General features: G+C 46.9%; 1 protein-coding gene and 1 pseudogene across 3 annotated transcripts in view; one reads left to right on the top strand and one right to left on the bottom strand.

The window, feature by feature from the left end:
* LOC146859544 (CD5 antigen-like) overlaps nt 1–21,588 on the top strand; it is a 1,596,548-nt gene that overhangs the window by 1,365,461 nt on the left and 209,499 nt on the right. The window lies entirely within an intron of this gene.
* Nucleotides 14,733–15,739, bottom strand: LOC146859546 (uncharacterized; annotated as a pseudogene).

Raw genomic sequence — 21,588 nt, 5'->3', positions numbered from 1 at the left:
ATTTTCCAGAGCCTGCCGCCTACTGCTTCGGCCCCTGCGGCAGGGGCCCACCAAATTCAATGTTTCTGAAAGCCACACGCCTCCAAGATGCTCCTCCCTTCCTCCCTCCACACATTTATCATGCTGTCATCAGCTTGTCTGTGCCACTGTTGCGCCAACGCCGTGCCAAATGCATGACCATCAGCACCTGCAACGTGCACAGTGCACGTCCCTCATGTCCTTGCATGGCCCACATCACACAACAGGGTCATGTTGCAGCCACCCGCCAAGCAATGTACACACAAGATTCTGCTGCATGTTCTCAGGCATCCCCTAAGCACACACACCAACCCTTTGCATGCAGGGTGTGCAACTCCAACGGCCTACACAACGATGCCCCGCCTTCTAGGTCCTGTCACAGCAACCAGGTCATGTCCCTCCTACTTCACAGCGTCTCCGTCCAACAGCACGCCATTTGAGTCTGTTACCTCCTCAACACAACAGGGCCACATATCACCTTCATTGCAGTGAGCTTGATAAATGCACCCAAAGCACACATCTCCTTTGTTGCCATCTCAGAAGGATACAAGTTCACCCGCAGGGACGTCCCCAAGAATCCCATAGGATGAATTTCAATTTATTCACAAGTCCATCCTCAAAGTTAGAAATCCGGGTTTGCACCAACCCCCTGGCAACCCTCAGGGTAACACTCCTCGACAGATCTCCAGGCCAACATCCCCAATTCCGCCAAGCCATCAACACGTCCATCTTCACGCACGCCGTTACCTCCACAAGCTACATGTGGATGGGGGCCAGTAACTTCTGGCTGGAGGGGAGCAACCCCACCATCCATCATTGGTCCATCAACATTTACATCCACGTCTCGGACAGGCAACACACTAACACACACCCAACTACCAATCCCCCAAAGATGCTTGATGTAATTCACCCCAGACAAGCTGTGTGGGACAGTGGAACCAACACCACCGCCACACCCTGCAACCTCACACACTGGATCAGCAACTGATACAACAATCTAGCCACATTGACAGACTTTCCTGTGACGCACTACAACAATTAAGCCACCTGGGACAAGGCAGACCTACTGGACTCATACAGGTGTGGTCGGACTCTTGTGCCAAGTTAGCGACACAATGAACCATCGTTTGCCTTACAAGCCTGTAAAACTGCACAAACAGACATCACCATATCATCATCAAGGCAAATTTGAGATCCTTCAGATAGGGCCGAGGCACCAAAACACAGGACATCAAGGATCTCAGCAGCATTGTGAGTGCAATGCCATTAGCTCCCAATCCAAGACTGGCCACCCTTGCAAGGCAGAGGCAATCCCTTGCAACTTTCTAGCACTGCTGGCTCATGGACATACACGCAAGCCTTGGCACACAGAGGCAGACAGTACTAGTTCTGCGTGAACAAAACCGCTCAGGTTCTGGACTTCCATCTGCAGGAAATACAACACCCGGCTCAAGTGCAACATCCACTGGGGATCTACATCAGGCCCCTTCCAACAAAACATCTGTTACACATCATTCCCCATCCTTGTAGCCCCCGTCCAGCACGTCATGTATGTATCCTTTGAGTTAGGCACATTCCATGGTAGATGGAGGCATGCAGTGACCCAGGCCATTCTTAGACTACAGATGTCAGACCCACAGGCTCTCAAGGAACATCACCGTGTTTCCCTACCCCAGAAATGTCGTCATGAAGACAGTCAACAAGCAACTGACAAACTGAGGCAAACCCTAAGAGCTCCAGGCAACCTGCAAAAGAACATCTTCCACAGTAATCACACCACTGCAACCGTCAGCATGTCCACCATCACCACCAAGTTTGCACCGCTCAACAATGGTGAGGCCTCCCCCCTTGAACTATGAACAGCATTCTACACAATGTGCTACCACACTGTCAGCTCACACATCTCCAACACTGGTATCCAGAGTCTGGACCATAATGAAATCAAGTATTAGCTCACCAGCAAGTCCCGGGGAGTGTGCCTGGAGCCTTATGCATGTAGTACACTGTGGTCATCTGGACCATGCCCCAGCGGTCATCTCTCAGCGTGTCAATCTTCAATGTGTCCATGACCCCCCTCTCCTCCATCACATGCGCACACAACCTCATCATCATCTCGTATGACCTTGACAGCCAGCTGCTCATCACACTCACAAAAGACCATGCCGTTTCCAGTTCCTAACTTAAAGGAGCCATGAGGTGTGTTACAAAATGGCTAAACAGCAGCCAACTGAGGATGGACTTGGCCATGACTTGGGTATTCATCTGCGGATTGTCCCCTTACAGCTGTGTCAACTCCTTGTGTCCCAATGACCGGGGCACAGCACAAGCACCCATTGGCAACGCACACAAGTTTGTGTTCATCATGGACTGGTTGCTCACAATTGCCATGCAAATGAACAGCATCTGTACCTCATGCTACAAAACCCTCCGCATGATGCACATGATCCACAGATAGATCCACTCCAAGGCAAGACAGACCGTCCCAAGCTACCCCACACCAGCCGGGACAAGTACAGCAACACCCTCTACGGGGCAAGAACCGCAAAAATCCTGGCTGACTTGTCCACATCCCGGGTGCATCTGCACAGCTCATCTTCAACATTGCGCGCCCCAAACACATCACCGTCCACCTGAGATAGCTGCAATGGCTCAATGTCTGCTGCAGGATGACCTTTAGACTCCTCACCCACACTCAGGAGGCAGGCCCCAACCCAAGACCCCAAAGCAACGTTGGACGTCTGTCATCCAAAACCCCATTGTCCAACTCCCTGCATCCAACCTTGCCCTGTCCCCCATTCTTCACGTGCACAGGACTACAGCATGCAGACGATAGTTCTCCCACCTGGCCAAACCGACCTGCGACTCCTTCCCCGGGCCCCTCCACATGACCCATGACCTCTACGCCTTCATGATACTCTTCCACATTGTTCTGTCTGCACAGGATTGCAACCCCACCCTCATTAGCTTGAGGACATCATGTTTGAGTGTTGATCTCCATGTCTGTATTGGATGATACATTGTGACCCATGTGTGTCCTGTACCAGACTACGATCCCAGGGTATGTATGGCTAGCGTTAGTTCAACACTAAGGCATAGTTTAACATTTCCCCACACGTATGTTGTGGACTCATGCAAAATGACTGCAACATCAAATTCAAATTAATGTGTTTTATTGTAGGTCTGGGGTATGATTTGTGCAAAGAAATAGGTGCTGTACAAGGATCCTAGAATCCAAAGTTCACAGGGGGAGATGGTATCCTTGCCATTTGAAGTCATCATAGTCCAGACCACAGTCTTCGGCATCATTGGTCAGACTGTGACCTGCAAGTCCATGTGGTAGAGAATGTCAGTCAATGAGGTGATGCTGTTGCACATGAAGGCCAGGTGCCAGGCCAGGTGACCTGGGAGATGTGGATGGCCCGCTGCCTCTCAGGGTCTTTTCCGTGGACGACCCACCTTCCTCGGGGGACCCTCAGATGCAGGCCTTCACGATGCTTGGGACGCTCCGTCGGACGAATCCTCCTCCTCCTCCCTCCCTGCGGTTGGTGTTGGTCTTCGCCTGGTGGCATAGGGAGGGTTGCTCATGTTGTCGGCGATCCGACGGAGTGAATGGCTTATGTCCGTTTGCAACGCCAGGAGCTCAGCCAGTCTTGCCTCCATCCGTCCTTGGTGTTCTTGTTGACTGGCGTGTTGCTCGGCCTGCTGGTTCTTGATCTCTGTGAGGGTCTCCACTACCTGGCTGAGGACCCTGGTGTCACGCCGGTATGCGTCGATGATGTTGCGTACGTGTGACATACCGGTCCCTTCAGCTGGCTGGTCAGGTTCTCGCCTCTGCCTGCCTCCAGTCCCACCACCCCTGCCCACACGAGCCTGGCCTGCCGTTGTGGGCACATCGGGTCTCCGGGACCCCTGAGGGATGGCAGTTGCGGGATTGTCTGCCTCCTCCTGGGTGCCTGGCGAACCTTGTCCCTCCAGGTTAGACTGGCTCAGTTTTTCAATGCGGGCAGGGCTCCTAGGTGTCTCCTGGGATGCGGCAGGAATGGGGGTGGTGGTTGGCACAGATGTTCCTGAAGCAGGTGCTGCAGGGGGTCGGACACCAGAGGGGCCAGGTGGATCGGGGTCATCCGCGAAGTGTTCCGAGGCGTTGCTGCCGGTTGGATCCGGTTCCTCTCGAGCCTGGGACTGTGATTCTTCTCCCCCATTTTTTGGGGGAGATCCATCAGGGTGCCCTGTGTGTGAGAGAAAGACAATGTTAATGCTGTATTATGCGACATCCTTTTTTCATACATATTCAAGTTGTCACAGTTCCTCCAGGTAGTTGTATGTGCCTAGCATTCTCCTGCATGTTCACTTGTCGATGGGTATGTTGCGGGGGCAAGATTGATATGTGCTCCTGACTCTTTGACCTGTTGATTTTAGTCTTGGGTGCTTCTGGTGCTATGTATTGGTCTTGTTGTGAGACATGTCCATTGTGAGAGTGTGTAAATACTATGCCGGTCCCGGGGGGGGGTGTGGTTGTGTGAGGGGTGTGTGTGACAAGGCCTGCTGGTGGGTGTAGTGTGATTTGGCAGTGGGCTCCCAGGTGATGTAGCTGTCCCCACATGGAGCATGCTGCAATGACAGTGAGTGTGAGTTCCTGTCCTAGATATCTGAGCGTGTTGTGTTGTTGTTTGAGTTTGTAGTGGTCAGAGGAGGGCCTTGTGCTGCCTGAAGCAGGGCCAAGTGTCAACTATCTTGTCAGTACTTTGGCAGTCCCTGTGCATTGAGCATGGTGCATGGGTATGTACCTGGGCCATATGGGATGAGGTCAATGGTGTGTGATTGTGAGTTGAAGAATGTGTTTTGTTAGGCCCCCCCTCCCAGCATGGCGGACATCCATTGTTGTGTTGGGGGTCGTGTAGCATGGGACATGGCATGGCCTTGATTTGTGAATGTGGCATACACATGTTAGTGGCATGAGCGTCGTTTTTGAGTGTGGTTGTGTCCGGTGAGGGCTTGGGGGTAGTTGCGTGCAGTTTGTGTAGTTGGGGTGTGGCTGCCATTCCCCCCATGTTCCATGAGTTGTTTGTATACTCACCAGGCTCTGGAAGTCCTTGTAGTCCGTGTACTCCCACAGGCGGGAGCAGGGCCATCACCTTCTCCTCCCAGGGATGGTAATATACCGGTCTTCGGGGCAGCCCACCTCCAGTGATGTTGCTCTGGGCGTAGGCTTTGTTCATCTTCCTCTTGACTGCCCTGCGCAGATCATACCACCTGGCTTGGCATACGTTCCTGGTCCTTCTGATGGGTGCAACAGCATTCACCCTATCGACGGTCCTCTGCCACAGGCATGATTTTTCAGCTATGCTGGTCTGTCTGACCAATGTTTCAAAGAGCTGTGGCTCGACTCTGATGACTTCGTTGACAAGGATGTCCAGCTCCTTCCTTGTGAACTTTGGATTCTTGTCTGTGGGCATGGTGTGGGGTGAGGGTGTGGCTGGTTGTGGATGTGTGTGTGTGTGAATGTGAAGGTGTGTGTGTGAATGTGAAGAGGGGGTATGTGTGAAGGAGGTTGTGTGAAGGTGTATAGGTTAAGATGTATGGGTGTAGTTGTTGGGGTACGGGGCATACAAGTACGGAGCTGGTGTATGGGGCGTACCAGTACGGGGCTGGGGTATGGTGCATACAAGTACGGGGCTGGTGTATGGGGTGTACTAGTACAGGGCTGGGGTACGGGGCATACTAGTACGGGGCTGGGGTACGGGGCTGGGGTATGGGGCGTACTAGTACGGGGCTGGGGTACAGAGCGTACTAGTATGGGGCTGGGGTACGGGGCTGGGGTACGGTGCGTACAAGTACGGGGCTGGGGTATGGGGCGTACTAGTGCGGGGCTGGGGTACAGGGTGTACAAGTACGGGGCTGGTGTACGGGGCGTACTAGTACGGGCCTGGGGTACGGGGCTGGAGTACGGTGCGTACAAGTACGGGGCGTACTAGTGCGGGGCTGGGGTACGGGGTGTACTAGTACGGGGCTGGGGTACGGGGCTGAGGTACGGTGCATACAAGTACGGGGCTTGGGTACAGGGCGTACTAGTATGGGGATGGGGTACGGGGCGTAAAAGTACGGGGCTGGTGTACGGGGCGTACTAGTACGGGCCTGGGGTACGGTGTGTACAAGTATGGGGCTGGTGTACAGGGCGTACTAGTACGGGGCTGGGGTACGGGGCATACTAGTACGGGCTGGGTTACGGGGCTTAGGTACGGTGCGTACAAGTACGGGGCTGGGGTACGGGGCGTACTAGTACGGGGCTGGTGTATGGGGCGTACTGGTACGGGGCTGGGATACGGGGCGTACTAGTATGGGGATGGGGTACGGGGCGTACTAGTACGGGGCTGGTGTACGGGGCAGGGGTACGGTGCGTACAAGTACGGGGCTGGTGTACGGGGCATACTAGTACGGGGCTGGGGTATGGGGCGTACTTGTACGGGGATGGGGTACAGGACGTACAAGGACGGGGCTGGGGTACGGCGTATACTAGTACGGTGCTGGGGTACGGGGCTGGGGTACGGTGCAAACATACAGGGGGTTGTACAGTGCTGACATGCAACGTCCCGCAAGGACCAAACTCCGTACGACTCGTATCCCAGACACAAGTTTCCCCGTGATTCGAGTCATACGGAGTTTGGCTCGTACGGGATGTTTTCCATACGCTTGTGAATTCGGAAGGCTGGTACGGATCGTACTTGTGCGGTCGGACTTCAGTTTTACGATTTGTACGTAAAACTGTCCGGGGACATCTCGGGGACTTTTTCCTGATACGATTCGTATGTATTTTTCACGTACGAATCGTACTTCACCGGTGGGACCGGACTTGTACGATTCGTACGTAAAAAAATACGGACACGAGTCGTACGGGAATTTTTTTTACAGGATCGGAATCGGCACCCTAAACACTAAAAAATATTACTACCTAAAAACCCATAGCAACCTTAAATCCTAAAACATCCCATGCCACCCAAAACCCCATCCTAAACCCTAAGAAATACCTTACCACCCAAAAACGCATAACCATCTTAATCCCTAAAAAGTCCCTTGCCACCTAAAAACCCATACAGCCAATAAACCCTAAAAATGACATTACCAGCCCAAAACACACACCCACCCTAAACCCTAAAAATGAATTATCACCCAAAATCCCATACCCACCCTGAACCATAACATTTCCATTGCCCCCAAAATCCCACACCCAGCCTAAACCCTAAAGGTTCCTTTGTTACCCAAAACCCATACCCACCCTAAAACCTAGAAAATCCCCTACCACCTAAAAACGCATATCCACCCTAAATCCTACACATTTCCTACCACCCAAAAACCCATACCCACTCTAAATCCTAAAAATTCCTGTGCCACCAATAAACCCATACCGACCCAAAACCCTAAAAAATCCCTTGCGACCCAAAAATCCTAAACCTCCCAAAATCCTAAAAAAGCCATTATCACACAAAAACCCATACCCACCCTAAAAATACCTTACTACCCAAAAACCCATACCCAACCTAAACCCTAAAATTTCCCTTGCCACCCAAAAACCCATACCCACCCATAACCCTACATAACCACCCAAAAACCCATAACCACCCCAAACACTAACAATTCCCTTGCCAATCAAAAACCTATACACACCCTAACCCTAAAAAATACTTCACAACCCAAAAGCACACACAAAACCCTAAACCCTGAAAATGTCATTATGACCCAAAAACCCATACCCACCCAAAACCATAGATTTCTCTTGCTCTCCAAAAAATCCACACCCACCCTATACCTTAAAAATTGACATGCCACCCATAAACAAACACCTACCGTAAACCCAAAAAATACCATGCCACCTAAAAGCACCCACCCACCATCAACCCTAAAAATTCCCATATCACCCAAAAACCCATACCCACCAGAAACCGTAAAATTTCCCTTGCCCAACAAAACTCCACACCCACCCTAAACCTTACTAATTCCCTTCCCACCCAAAAACCCATACCCACCCTAAGCCAAAAAAAATCGCTTGCCACCGAAAAACCCACACCCACCCTAAATGCTAAAAATTCCCTTGCCACCCAAAACCCATACCCACCCTAAACACTATAAAATCCATTACCACCCAAAAACCTATACCTACCCTAAATCTTTAAAATTCCCTTGCCACCTAAAAGCTCATATCGACCCAAAATCCTAAAAATTCCCTTGCCACCCAAAAACCCATACACACCCTAAACCTTAAATACTCCATTGCCACCTAAAAATCCATACCCACCCTAAACCCTAAAAAAGCCCTTGCCACCCAACAACCCATTCAAACTCAAAACCCTAAAAAATCCACTACCACGCAAAACCACATACCCACCCTAAAAATTCCATTGGCACACAATAACCCATACCCACCCTAAACCCTAAAAAATACATTACCACCTAAAAACCCATACCAACCCTAAATCCTAAAACATCCCTTGCCACCCAAAAACCCATACCCACCCTTAATCCTATATTACCACCCAAAAAACCATAACCACCACAAACACTAAAAATTCCCTTGCCAATCAAAAACCTATACACACCCTAAACCCTAAACAATACTTCACCACCCAAAAGCACACACAAAACCCTAAACCCTGAACATTTCATTATGACCCAAAAACCAATACCCACCAAAAACCATAGATTTCTCTTGCTCCCCAAAAATCCACACCCACCCTATACCTTAAAAATTGACATGCCACCCCAAAACAAACACCAACCCTAAACCCAAAAAATACCATACCACCTAAAAGCACCCACCCACCGTAAACCCTAAAAATTCCCATATCACCCAAAAACCCATACCCACCAGAAACCGTAAAATTTCCCTTGCCCAACAAAACTTCACACCCACCTGTCATGCGCCAAATCTTCACGGAAGCAGAACAGATGCTAAATCCCAATGCCCTCCCACCAGTGCGCCCGCCCTGGCGTTTCACAGAACAGGCTCACCAGTGAGGGGGAAAGGGGAATGGAACAGAGAAGAGACAATTCCTTCGGTGACTGCTTCCCTCTCGGCTCCCAGGTAGTCTTCACTAGTTGTCCTCACTAGTTGTTCCCAGGAAAGAGGTGAAAGCTAATGCACAGAGGAACAGAAGATGAACTACAACAACCTCCCTAGATATCTAGTTGATATTAACAGTGTAATGCGTGTACTCCCTACCAGTTAATGAAAGAGTTTTAGCCTCCCTTCTGAATTAGGTTTTAGATGTAACAATGTCTCTCCCAATACTTAGAACTAAAGAGAACAGAATGAGAATGGTGCTTACTGCATACTGCTAGTCTGAATTTTTACATATACTATAATATTGCCTTACACTATACCTCAGTTGTCTAGTTGGGAGTTTCAAATATTACAAGTCTTTATTTAAAAAGTCTTCTCATGAAAAGTCTGTCCTTGGGAAACTGCTGGTGTAGCTCCTTGAAAATTGCTCAATTGCGTAAAAGCGTTGCGCGCAAAAAGGAACTGAGTAAGGAAAGAGAGGAAGGAGAGTAAAGGGAAAACGCAAAAGGTAGGTATAAAGGTTCACACTCGTTAATTGAGTTAGTTGCGCGCCTAACAACCCAAGGAACTCAGAAGCGAGAAAAGAAGAGTGCGCAGTTTGATACGCCTTACTGTAAATTCTATTATAAGGTTTTTTCCTGTAACCGCAGCAATGAATTCTTCCGACTCTCTCCGTCGCGGTCCCAGGTTCACTGACGGCTTTAGCTCTCTCCGTCGCGGTTCCGGGTTCACTGACGGCCTTGAACTGTCTGGAAACACCAAAGCAATTCACTCCATATTGCGAGTTTGGTTTCACTCGCGCCGCTCTGAATCTTCAGACTCCGCTTCACAGAAGCGCGGAAAAGAGCTCCGGTACACTAACTAACTAGGAAATTCCGTACTCTTCTCACATTGAATTGTGAGGAGGAACGGAATAGCGAACCTGATCCTAACAAGACTACAGTTGAAGTGCACCGCGGGAAGCGCACGCACCCCTCTTAACAATTAGTGGCCTTACAGGTGTTCTGAAGGAGTGTCTAAAAGTATTGAGAATTCGGCGGCCATCTTACAGTATGCAACGGTCCTATCTAAAGTCTTTCCAGAGATTTACCATATAGGGTTTTACTATGACTCTGAACTTTCTCACGTTATGGAATTTCTTCTGCCCCAGCACAGTAGTGCCTACGATATTCATGACACCACCCTAAACCTTACAAATTCCCTTCCCAACCAAAAACCCATACCCACCCTAAGCCAAAAAAAATCACTTGCCACCGAAAAACTGACACCCACCCTAAATGCGAAAAATTCCCTTGCCACCCAAAACCCATACCCACCCTAAATACTATCAAATCCATTACCACCCAAAAACCTATACCTACCCTATATCTTTAAAATTCCCTTGCCACCTAAAAACTCATATCGACCCTAAACCCTAAAAATTCCCTTGCCACCCAAAAACTCATACACACCCTAAACCTTAAATAATCCATTGCCACCTGAAAATCCATACCCACCCTAAACTCTAAAAAATCCCTTGCCACCCAAAAACCCATACAAACGCTAAACCCTAAAAAATCCCTTACCATGCAAAACCACATACCCACCCTAAAAATTCCATTGGCACACAATAACCCATACCCACCCTAAATCCTAAAAAATAACCACCTAAAAACCCATACCAACCCTAAATCCTAAAACATCCCTTGCCACCCAAAAAACCATCCTAAACCCTACGAAATACCTTACCACCCAAAAACGCATAACCATCCTAAACCCTAAAAAGCCCTTGCCACCCAAAAACCCATACAGACACTAAACCCTAAAAAATACATTACCAGACAAAAACACACACCAACCCTAAACCCTAAAAAATTCTCATCACCCTAAAATCCATACCCACCCTAAATTATAAAATTTCCATTGCCCCAAAAATCCAACACCCACCCTAAACCCTAAAGGTTCCTTTGCCACCCAAAACCCATACCCACCCTAAAACTTAGAAAATCCCCTACCACCCAAAAACTCATACCCACCAGAAATCCTAAAAATTCCCCTGCCATCCAAAAAACCATACCCACCCTGACCCCTAAAAATCCTGGCTACCCAAAAACCATTCAAACGATAAAGCCTTAAAAAACTTTATTACCCACCCTAAAACATAGAAAATCCCCTATCATCCAAAAACCCATACCTACTCTAGATCCTAAACATTCCTTTACCTTCCAAAACCCATACCTACCCAAAACCCTAAAAAATCCCTTGCCACCCAAAAACCCATTCCCTTCCAAATCCTTAAAACGCCCTTATCACACAAAAACTAATACCCACCCTAAACCCTAAACAATACCTTTCCACCCAAAAACACATACCCACCCTAAACCCTAAAAAATCCCTTGCCACCCAAAAACCCATTCCCTCCTAAAATCCTTAAAAAGCCCTTATCACACAAAAACCAATACCCACCCTTAATCCTAAAAAATACCTTACCACCCCAAAACCCATACCCACCCTAAACCCTAAAAATTCTCATATCACCCAAAAACTCATACCCACCCAAAACTCTTCCTTACCACCCAAAAACCCATAGCCACCCAAAACCCTAAAAAACCTGAACCCTAAAAAATACCTTACCACCCAAAAGCACACACAAACTCCTAAACCATGAAAATTCCATTATGACCCAAAAACCCATACCCACCCAAAACCATAAATGTATCTTGCTCCCCAAAAATCCACACCCACACTAAACATTCAAAGTTGACATGTCACCCAAAAACCCATACCCACCCTAAACCTTAAAAAGTGACATGCCACAGAAAAACCATACCCACCCTAAACCCTAAAATATCCCTTCCCATCCAAAAATAAACCCACCTTAGGGTTTTTGAGTGGCAAGAGAATTTTTAGTATTTAGATACTAAAAATTCTCTTGCCACCCAAAAACCCATACCCACCCTAAACCCTAAGAAATCCCTTACAACCTAAAACCCATATCCACACTAAGGATGGCGGAAGGAACAGATTTTTCCTACCGCCATATTACGATGGCGGTGGGAACCTGACAGCGTCCGCCGCAGACGCAAAGACCATCGACCACCAGCAATCGTTCTGATTGCCTGGCGAACAGTGCAGGATGCATAAAATGGTGGCAGTGCATAGCAGGCACCGTCCACCAGATCATGATGCATCGAAAAATCTGACTTGCGGTCTTTTGCAACATGGGCCCTTTGCCGGCCCCCCTTGTTGTGGCGGGATGTGAGGTGCATTCACCAAGTGGCAGGCACCACGTGGTGCCTGCTACATAGTTCAGGGAAATGCTATGCACGCACCTTTCACATTGTGTGCGGGGCTTCAGCCAGCATCTCCACCCGCAATGTAAAAGGCCCATACTGGCGGGCGCATCCTAATATCAGTAGTAGTAAAGACTCTGTGTCTTTAATAAAATCAAGCCTTTCTGACACCAAGGCTAGGAAAATCTCCATTTTATTACAAGGCTGGAGGCTCATATTATGCTTGTTCAAAGCAATGCAACAACTGAATCAGATATATGAGCAATAAGTTTACAATAAAAGGTCTTGAATGTATTAATGTTTGACCAATCTGCAGATTTGAAGTTGTTGTGCAAACCTGCACCGGCTCAGAAGGCCCGAGAATCCATGACTCCTCTGGCCGAAATGGCACAAAAAGCAGAAATATCAATTCTAGCCAAGGACATGATCCACCTAATCCTTAGGGGTGGGCGGAATTTGCGTAATCGCGTTACGCAAATCTCCGCGAAACGGTAAAAAATCTCAGCGAACACGCAGAAATTCCGCGAACATGCGGAATTGCTTGTTCGCGATGCTTTTTTCCTGTTCACAATCGCTGTTTGCGTGCTCAGGGAGAAATATCTCGCGAACACGCATTTTGAGAACGCGAACAAGCAAAAATTTCGCGAAGTCGCGGAAAGCGGCATTTTGGGCAATTTCGCGTTCTCCGCAGAACGCAAAATTACCCAAATTCCGCGAACGGAATGGAATTTACCACTCTGGCCTACTAATCCTGAGTGCTAAAGACGGAGAAGAAGCAGGCTAATAAGGTTTCTGATAAGAGAATAATAACTGAGTAGAAGAGGATGACCTCAAATCTGCAGTTCGTGAAACGTATGATTTTAGGCAATTTCCAATGCATAGTTTAGGCTGAGAAGGGAAACAGGGGTAATGAACTCTAGATAAATTGGTCTTGGTACATCTATGAACCTGAAAAATAACACCTGAGGAGAATATTGAAAAGAGGACACATCCAGCGCACTAACATCTGAAACATGTTTCAGAGATATTAAACACAATTCATTTTGTGGATAACTGGTTGAGAGAAAGAGACATATTTTCTTGCCATGCAACAAACAATACCGATTTGACATCCCATAAAGTCCTGTAAAGGAGGATTTACAAAACATACTTCCTTTAACAGATGGCAAACCAAAGGGTGTTTTCTGATGGGTCTTCCATCAACTCGATATGCTCAGCAGAATTGGCGGACCTATGGATGTTGATTGTGCTATAGGCTTTTCTTTGCGAAGCATGAGAGGCAATACAATTGACCACAAGAGTTACATCCACTGAAACGGGATCTAAATTCCTGTCCAAACACCAGCTATTCCAGGCCAACCAGATTAATTTATAGAGCCTGGACGTGCCAGGGGTCCAAGATTGTTGGATGAGGAGGATAGCTTTTTGTGAAATTCCTGGTGGTCTCCAGGAAGATCCGGAATTCTCCAAGCGATGAGAAAGAGGGATCCCTGCAGAATCATTCTGTGTTGAAGACCCTGAGTGTTGAGTAAGAGATTGGGAAAATGAGGAAACCAAACTAGTTGCAATTCCAACAGAGTTGGAAGCCAGGGATGAGCATGCGAAAAGGAGGTTATTAGAACCAGAGAAGAATGTTGTCTGCGAGCTTGAGCTTGAGCTAGAACTCGAGCAATTAGAGAAAATAGAGAAGACAAAGTGGCCAAGATTGAAGAAAGCGGTCTGTTGCAAGAGCTTGTGGATCTGGTCTCAACTGAAAAAGACATGGAGTTGGGAGTTGAGCCAGGAAGCAAAAAGATTTATTGACATAGTACCAAAGATGTAAGTAAGACAATTGAATACTGAAGGATGAAGTTGCCAATCGCTCGAGTCGTGTACATGTCTAGAATACCAATATGCCACAGCATAAAGATTTCCTGGGAGATAGACTGCTGACTGAAAATTTATGTTGAAGACAATATTCCCAAAGACGTTTGGCAAGATCCGCCAAAATCTTGGACCATGTTCCACCCATATGATTTATGTATCGTACCGCTGTCAGATTGTTCATGCGTAATAGAATCACACATTTTGCTTTGTCTTTTGTAAAGGACTGGATGGCAAAGGAACCTGCAAGCATCTCTAAACTGTTTAAGCGCAAGAATGACTCCAGAGAAGATCATGTACCTCCAGTCGAGAATTGACCACATTTTGCGCCCCATCCTGTCTGACTTGTATCAGATTCTAAGACAGGATATGGGTGGCAGAGAAAATTGTTCTCCCGTTCCAAGCTTCTAAGTGGGTCAGCAACCAAAGAACTTCTTCTTTGGACTCTGGAAATGAGGAAACTTCCTGTGAGAAGAATAAATCAAAATAGAGAGGTAAGCATCCTGTGGATCCAACCTGACCATTCAATCGTCCTGGAGAAGGATATCTCTGAGATGAATAATGGTCTTCATCTTGGAATGATGATAGACAACAAAATTGTTGCAACCCTTTAAATTGAAGACTAGGAAAACTTTTTTGTTTTTCTTCTGCACCAAAAAGATGGTGCTGAGAAAACCCGACGGATCGAACACTGTCTGTTTTATAGCCTGCTGGGTTAGCACAGATGTGACATCGTCTTGAATTAGGAGCAATTATTGTTGAGAAAAAATAAGAGGAAGAGAAGGATGGGATTGGATTGCTTTTTGATATTACTCTATAGGATAGCCTTGCACCATCTGGATCACCCAGGGATTTGAAGTTACAGAGAATCAAGCATTTAGACAAGACGCTACTCTGCCTCCTACGGGAGGAAGGCCAGAATACGAAAGGCTTACCTGAATATTGGTCTCCTTTATTCCTGTATCCCCTGGAGTGGAAGCCTCTGGAGCGGCAGGGATACAAATTTAATGCAGTGTAGGTATCAACCTGGGACTGATGGTCAAAGGAACCTCTGGAGAGTGATTGACCTCTTGTGTTGAATCATCCAGCAAATTAGCACCTGCTTTTGCTGACCCTGGCGAAAACCCGAGGAGAGAAAATTGTCTTTAGCGATAGCTGGGCCCTGTCGATTATGGCAAAAGTTGAAAAATATTTGCCTCATGAAGGAGTCTCCAAATAAAAGGCCATTAGCCAGAGGACCCTCTTCTTTGGTGGATAGACTGCTGATTTTGGGATCAATCTTCAAAAGAAGACTTTTTCTCCTTTCCTGAGAAATGTGGTCATTGGCGTTACCCAGAATGCATATGTCCCTTTGAGCCCAGTTAGATAAAGTGTCAGGATCCACCTGGGTGCCTTCCATTTTTGCTTCTTCAGCTAAATCTGAAATCCTGGTGAGGCCCACAACATCCAAAAGATGGTCTTGACAATTGGACCAGGCCCTGTCAACACCCTTCTTGAGGTCTTTGTCAAATTTGGTGAAAAGCATGAGCATATTGGGGTCAATAACAGGAGTGGAGGTGACATTATTAGGAAGGGAGGGACGTAGGCACTCAGTATATAATTTATTATAAAATAACCTGTCAAGAGTGTGGAAGAGGTAAAGGGAAATATAATCAGCCACATGCTCCGAGGGAAACCACTTGGTAGAGTTGGGCTGGTGGCTGAGGGCGGGATCGAACATAGGTTGACCAAGATGGTCAAGCAAATCACCAGACACTGGGTGAGCAGCACCACTGTACGAAGGAGAAATGTTACGCCTTTTCTCCGGAGGCCCATATGATGCAGGATTAGAAAATCCATCTAAATTATTATTAATGATGACATCATCGTCATCGTCATCAGTGTCTTTGCGGTGGGTAACAAGTACGGGAGAGGATGGGAGCCCCAAAAAAGAGGCATCTCAGGTGGGAGGAACTGCAGTAAGAGAAACGCCTTTTTGAGAGACACCAGAGGTGGCTGCATGTTTCTTACCTTCTTTAGAAGGTGTTTCAGAGGAAGAAAGCATTTTAGACAGAGATGCTGCTAAGGATTTTGAAACATCTAACATGGAAACAGCAACAGCTTGCTGGACAGAAACCTTGATAAAGGATTTTAAATTATCTTTAAGTCCCTGGGAGGCTTCTTCCTCAGACATAATACATAAAAAAAAATGGGCAAAGAAAATAAATTAAATAATAATAATAATAATAATACTGGGTTTTATAAAGCGTGACAGCTACCTCGCGAGGAGGTGTCCCGGCGCTAGTAGAACACAGAAGACCTGGGAGTAGTTAAAAATAGCAATAAAAAATAACAATTAGAATTAAAAATTAAATTAAAAAGCTAGCGTGGTTGGTTAAAAAGCCAAGTTTTTAGCAGTGTCTTAAAACAGGATTCGGAAGGGGCCTGCTGAATTTCTTGTGGCAGGGTATTCCACAGCGCGGAGACGTTAGCCGAAAAAGTCCGACCCCCGAGTCGAGCCTTTTTCGTGCGTGGGATTGTCAGTTGAACACGGCAGTTAGACCGCAATGCGCGGGCTTGGGAGTATCTGGGAAGACGGTTTTTCAGGTATACTGGGCAGGAGCCATGCAAGGATCTAAAAGCCAGCGTTAGTGCTTTAAACTTTATTCTGCTGGCAACTGGCAACCAGTGTAGGGATCGAAGATGCGGAGAGACTGACTGCTTGAGTGGAATTCGCAGTAACAGTCTCGCAGCCGCATTTTGAACTACCTGAAGCTTTGTGTCAGGTATTTTGGTAGGCCTAGGTAGAGTCCATTGGCATAATCCAGCCTTGAGGTCACAGTGGCGTGGATAACCGTTTTTCGGCAGTCTTCTGGTAGGAGTCTGAGGATTTTACGCAGATTTCTCAGTTTGCTCATACAACATCCAGCAACTTGTTGGATATGGGAGGTAAAGGACATGCAATCATCCCATCTCACCCCAAGATTTTTTGCCGTGTGACTGGGTGACGGGGCAGGACCCATCTCCGACGGCCACCAAAGATCTGACGCGGGCGGGGAGCCCTTGCCAAAAAAGATAACCTCTGTCTTATTGGCATTAAGTTTTAATTTATTAGCGTTCATCCAGTGGGCTACGTCTTGAAGACAGCCTTTGAAGTTAGAAAAGGACTCTTGCGTGATCTCGGAATACGGAAATACCAACTGTGTGTCATCGGCATATGAAATTGCCTTGACACCCCAGTTGGCAATTAGCGTAAAGAGAGGAGCAAGGTAGATATTGAACAGAAGGGGGCTTAAGGCCGACCCCTGCGGGACTCCACAGCCAAGGGGCTTGGGTGATGACGAGATTGTTCCAAGTGCCACCTTCTGGGTTCTCTGAGATAGGTAGGAGTGTACCCAATCCAGCGCCTTATCCTGAATCCCTATCTCGGCCAACCGGCTGAGTAGTCTGGCGTGGTCCACCGTATCGAAGGCGGCCGACAGATCCAGGAGTACCAGCATAGCTGAGTTCCCTGCATCCATCGACCACCTAACTGACTCGGCTACCTCAATAAGCGCTGTTTCCGTGCTAAAGCCGGGCCGGAAGCCAGACTGTGTTTCATGGAGAATTTTGTTTACTTCTACAAATTTACTCAGCTGTCGTTGTATGACTTTTTCCAACATTTTTCCCGGGGCGGCTAGAAGGGATATCGGGCAGAGATTAGTGAGATCTTCCGGGTCCCCGTCAGGCTTTTTCTTTAAGGGCAGGAGGGTAGCATGTTTCCATGTATCCGGAAATATGCCCGAAGCAATGGAGGAGTTCCAGATATGATGAAGTGTAGGAGTTACGAAGTCGGCTATAGAGCTCCATAATTTTGCAGGGCAGGGGTCGTCGGGTGAACCAGATTTGCATCGGAGCAATTCTTGCCGTACCTCACTCACGGGGATAGTGAAAAACTGGGTGAAAGTCTCACTTAGCTCGCTCTTATTCGCGAGGTCCTGTTTCACTGTTTTTATTTCTGGTCCAAAGGAGTCGTAGACCTTTTTAATTTTTTGATCAAAGAACTCAGAAATTTGCTCGCAAAGCATAACTGTTGGAGCAACCTCCCTCTCAATGCACTTAGGTTTAAAAAAAGACTGTACTATTTTGAAAATCTGTTTGCTAGACTGTTCTGCCTGTAGAATCGAGTCTGCATAAAAACGTTTTTTATTTTTTCTAATAGCTTTCCGAAGATTTTTAGAAGCTTCTTTGTACCTGATCTTTTCCTCCAGACCATAGTTTGCTCTCCAGAGTCTCTCCAGCTTTTTACAAGCTGATTTCTCTATTCTTAGCGCCTGCGAAAACCAGGGTGCTGAGGGAGAGTCTCTTTTCGATAGTGCACGGGAAGCTGGCGCAATAGAGGAAACCATCTTTCCAACCCACTCGTTGAAGAGTTGAGCATCAATATTGGCGTTGTTTGTCAGGGATGGGGTAGTCTTCTCCAGGACAGGGCCCATAGTCTCGGGGATCAGCTTCTTCCATTGTCTTTTTAGGAAGTAACATTTACTGGACGCAGAAATGTCATGCGCCAAGTTCAGTGTGAAAGGGACAAGTGAGTGATCTGACCAGGTCAGAGGGAGTGGATCCTCGGCCAGCACATTTTTGATATTAGAAACAAGTAATAGTCGCACTGTCTGTGAAAATCGGCAACCAGAGGGTTAACAACCCAGACAGAAAGCCAGGGGAGTGGTTTGGGCAAAGATGCATGTGAGAGGAGTTGCTGCATGACAAGGGGAGTCTGCCAAAGCATCTGAGGGAGACGGAGGTGGCTGCACAATAAGGAACAAGATTTGAGCAGCGTAGGGGACAGCGGGCTAAAGAGCTCTCATGCCGCAGAATGCAGTGAAATAACGGATGCCTGAGCATATAAGGCGCATGCGCTGAAGGGAAAGCTTTACAAGAGTGTGCTAGCAGCAAACACACGGTAAAGGGACAGCCATGAGGCACAATAATAAATTATAAACATGTGTAATATGAGAATAAAAGGAATTCCACGGTAATGGCGGAGAAAATATACTTATCTCGACCGTTAGCAGCAAGAAAAGAGGATTTGCTGTACTCTATCAGGCTCATTATTTGACTAAGCTCGTTCTATGGATTGTTCTAATATGAGGTCATCTTTGTAGTTTCCTTTCTCAGATGTAAAGTAGTTTCTTTTTTTATTGGCTGCTATTAATAAACATCAAGAAAAGACTGCGTCATATGAGCCTCCAGTCTAATAATAAAGTCCCCTTGCCATCCTAAACCCTAACAAATTCCTTGTCACCCAAAGACCCATACCCACCCTAAACCCTAAAAAATTCTATGACACCCAATGACCAATACCCACGCTAAACTCTTTGCCACCCTAACATCAAACAATTCTATTACCACCCAAAAACCCATACCCACCCTAACCTTAAAAAAAATCCCTTGCCACCCAAAAACCAATGCCCACTCTCAACACAAAAAATTCACTTTGCACCTAAAAACTCATACCCACCCTAAACCCTAAAAAATATCTTACCTCCTAAACACCCATAACGACCAAAACCCCCCAAAAATTCCCTTGCCACCCAACAACCCATACCCAAACTAAATCAGAAAAAAATACCTTACCACTAGCGGTGGGCGGAATTTACGTAGTCGCGTTACGTAAAATTCTGCTAAACAGTAAAATATCTGCGCGAGCACGTGGAAATTCTGTGAACACGCGGAATTGCTTGTCCCGCCCGTTCTCGATGTGTTTTGCATGCTCGTGGTGAAATATATTGCTAACTTGCCCATGCAGTCACTAATGGGTGCGGCCATCTTGTTTTTCACTTGTCCCGCCTGCTCGCAAAGCTTATTTCCTGTTCTGGGTCGCGTATTGCGTGCTCCGGCCAGTTCCTGATGAGTATTTCCCGTTCGGGAGCGCCTATTACGTGTTTGCAACGCTTTTTGCATGCTCGGGGGGAAATATTGAGCAAACTTGCCCATGCGGTCGCAATGGGCGTGGCCATCATGTTTTTCACTCTATTGGTGTGGTTCTGGGCCTGCTTTTCTATCCTCCCTCTATCTTTGCAATCCTTTGTTTCTGTACACTTTTTTAAAAATCTTTTTTATTTATTATATATCTCTCTATTTTCCTGATTCTATATTTTGAGTTTTTTTTCTGCTTTTTGTGACTTTTTCTTGTACTTTTTCACTCTTTTTTTATAACTTGCTTTTTTCATTTATTTTACTTACTTTTCTAATTCTTCCCTTTTCTTTCCCCCCCCCCCCCCCCCCGGCGAGTCCCAGAACCATGGCCAAGGGCAAGGGGAAGGGCAAGGCTGCTCGCAGCAGCAGCCGCAACCGCCTTCCGCACCCACATGGGGTGCAGCCACGGGCCTTTAGTGAGGCGGAGGTGGCCGCACTTGTTTTTTTTGTCCAGCACCACCTCTCCTTAATCTTGCCAGCAGGCCTGGGTCCGGGTACGGGCTCCGGGAGCGTCAGCAGTGGTGAGGAAAAGTGTGCCGGGAAGTGTTTTGCTGCTCTGGAGTCTGGAGCACCAATAATCAGCTAACGCACATATATCCTGGATCGGGAGCAAGACCTGCTGGACCTGCTAGTAGTGGAGGTCCCGGGGCTTGGTGAGTAATTATTTAATATTACTACTTTGTGTTCTACTGCTCTATGTTATAAATTGCGAATATATATTTTACCGAACAGCAAGAATGCTGCTGCTTAAATTGCAGGTAAATTATGTTTATAAATCTTCTGTAATTGTTATGACACAGGTGCTCGGCGCTACTGATCTTACTTGTTTGCAACTTTGCGCTCACTTGGCCTGATTATGTAAGAGTTTACATTAGAGAACTTAATGTAGGTATTGATAGAGAGACTCTAGTCCTTCCTTTGTCCTCCTGCCACTAAGAAGAGATAGTGGTGGATTGATAGGTTTAGTTACTTATTAGTTTTAATTGGTAATATTTAAGTGGTCTGCGTGACGCATCCTCTGTCACATCATTTGCTGCTAAGTGCTGCTTACCCCAGTCCTTAGCAGAACCTTTTGTAGTTTGTTTAGTGAGTGGTAATAGGCTTATCACTAGCAGAACATCAGTAGCAACCAACCAACACTTTGGTGTATGCAAAAATTTATGCATGCGTCCTCCATCTATGCATTTTTGAGGACTAAAATCAACGGAAATGCAGACTTAGTGAACAATTGGCCCGTCTGGAATTGGTGGGCTACGTCAGGTGGTACTTAGGCTTAGTTAGTATTCTGGAATCAGAATGAAACACTGGATTAGAGTTCATAAATAATAACTAGACGGTCCGTGAATCCCGCAATACTACTGGTTGATCAGATTAGATAGGTCAATTTTATTGCAATTGTTGTTTCCAAAAATGTTTTTTGAGCATTTTTAAAAATATTTTATT

Source organism: Triturus cristatus, chromosome 3_2 (genome assembly GCF_964204655.1).
Source record: "Triturus cristatus chromosome 3_2, aTriCri1.1, whole genome shotgun sequence".
Taxonomy (NCBI): Eukaryota; Metazoa; Chordata; class Amphibia; order Caudata; family Salamandridae; genus Triturus; species Triturus cristatus.
The sequence above is the reverse complement of the archived record's forward strand: the minus strand, read 5'-3'. Positions and strand labels throughout refer to the sequence as shown.